Genomic DNA, 2083 nt, shown 5'->3' with positions numbered 1-2083 from the left:
ATTATTGACATGGCTACTGTCAGGGACAAGAAATGTTTGTATCTCACAGGGGATAACACAGGTTTTAAAACCACAGGCCCAGTGTACAACAAAAACTGCCGTAGTTCAGTGTCTTTCCACCTATCCATTTCATGCAAGCCCCGTGGCTGCCGTGAAAACTCACTTGGCATCTTCCCTCTGAGTGCAACTAGTTTTTTTAGAAACGTCATCCTTTTGTCTCACAGATAAGCGACATATTTTTGGGCCACGAGTCAAGTACAATAAGAGGCGTCCAACTACTCCCAAGCAGACCATATGCATAGAATCCAATACAAATGTGCTAACACAAGGAATTCCTGCATCAATGAAGGGGCTGACATCAGTTTGGTGGTTCCTGTACTCCACTCTGGAAAAACTGTCATCTGTTCTAGAAGCGCATTCCTTCTCACTGAAAACCATTCTTCCCTCAAGACGAGTACCTCTTATTAAACATCTTTCACAGCTCTCATATATATATATATATATATTTATTTATATATATATATGTATGTATATATATATATATATATATATATTTATATATACAGTGAAAAAAGTGTAAGATGAAGCTGAATCCATAACAAATTCAAAGAACACAAAGATATACTCAAGACATAAAGTAAATGATTAAACTGATATTAAAGACTTTGTATATAATACTGTAAATAAATAAAAAACATTTTAATAAAGAATTTCCAAACAATGATTTCAAATATATCTATCTAGTATATTTTGTTTGGAATGCATTCATCAAGTTGTTTTGTAACAAGAAACATTTATGGTATAATAATTTACCATAATATGTCCCTGCTTCCTTGTTGACTTAGTGTTTTTCTTTTTTTCTCAATGAACCATTTACTTTGTCCAGAAAATGTGAACACTTGAGGTGTATGTGAATTTCCATTTTTGCTTCAGCTCAGTTAAAACACATAGCATCATCACTAGGATGTGTTTTGATTTGAAAATACTATCGTAAAAACAGGAAATGTTAAAAAGTTACGTACATGACCAAAAAAAATCCTAAGTTTAAACTAGATCGAGGAATTATTTTTATGTGTATGTCTTGTATTTTTGTTTAAAAAAAGTTTTTTGTTTAAAAAAAAAAAAAAAAAATTAGATGTCTTTTTTTTTTTTTTTCAAAAATAAACAAACACTATGCTCTAAAACAATTTAGATGGGATTAGAATTCAGAAATGTTTGCTAAGGGCGAGAATTCTGATGATGTCATAGGTCTGCCTTAGTGACATCATAAATGCATAATTAATGCATTAATTACATGATGTCATAGGTCTGTCTTTGATACATAATTTGCATGTCTATGCAAGTTTATAAATAGACCAAGTTCAGATTTGTCATTTCTTTCGAAGAACCGACAAAGTTAGGCGATTTCAAGATGACGTCAAAGGCCACAAAGCAATTCCGAATTTTGACGGAATGCGTTTGCAGAGCAACACATCTGGAACAACCCAAGGATGTCATCAGCTTTTTTTCAGATTATTTTTCAGAGCTGGGTGCATTTAAAATATCTAACCCAGAGCCGGACACAGGAATTCTTGTGTTAAACTTTGAAGAGAAGTGGGAGATAAACTTTCTTAGGCGCACGTGGGCAAACAAACAGAATTCAGAAAAATCTGTTCATTTTCCCACAAATGTCAAAAATGACGTGTGTCAGACAGTTCAAACTGTCGTTCAAATCCATCCACCACCACGTTCAAACGATGAGGTAAGACATAAACTGCCTTCACCAGACCTCAAAAATGAAAAAATACCTCTTCCACCAGTGGCAAAGGTAGCTGTGAGACAGGTGAAGAAAAGTTGTTTAAATTATAAAAATGCAGTGGGACCAGAAAGAGGCAGAACTTCAGCGGATGCCATTAACGTGCCACAAACTTTAAAACCTGCTTTAAAAACTGCACCGCGGACTGCAACAACCTCAGAGGAACTTCAAATTTTGATGAAATGTGTATCCAGAGCAACAAAACTTGAAGAGCCCGAGGATATCATCAGCTTTTTGTCTCAGTATTTTTCAGCGCTGGATGCCTTTAAAATATCGAACCCAGAGCCG

The sequence above is a fragment of the Nematolebias whitei genome, chromosome 20 (assembly GCF_014905685.2).
Source record: "Nematolebias whitei isolate Nwh7 chromosome 20, NemWhi1, whole genome shotgun sequence".
Taxonomy (NCBI): Eukaryota; Metazoa; Chordata; class Actinopteri; order Cyprinodontiformes; family Rivulidae; genus Nematolebias; species Nematolebias whitei.
Note: the sequence above shows the minus strand (reverse complement) of the source record.